Source organism: Penaeus monodon, chromosome 25, assembly GCF_015228065.2.
Source record: "Penaeus monodon isolate SGIC_2016 chromosome 25, NSTDA_Pmon_1, whole genome shotgun sequence".
In the NCBI taxonomy this organism is placed as follows: Eukaryota; Metazoa; Arthropoda; class Malacostraca; order Decapoda; family Penaeidae; genus Penaeus; species Penaeus monodon.
In genome coordinates, this window is record NC_051410.1 from 36,479,467 (window position 1) to 36,479,718 (window position 252).

Below are 252 nucleotides of genomic sequence, written 5' to 3' on the forward strand. Positions count from 1 at the left end.
ATGTTCACCAACAATATTTATTTACGCTGTACAAACAAATACCTTCTTTCACTCCCCTCCCCCCAAACACGCCCCCTCCCTCCCCTTCTCTCAACCCCCCCACCAACCACGATCCTCCGTCCCCCTCTGGCGCCACGTCAAGGTGTGGCGCATAATTACAGAATGACCTTGCGTGACCTCGTGAGAGCGGGGATGCCTCCTTTGCATTGGGGATGTTTGTGGTTTTCGGGGATTTACGGTTTTTTGTCAATT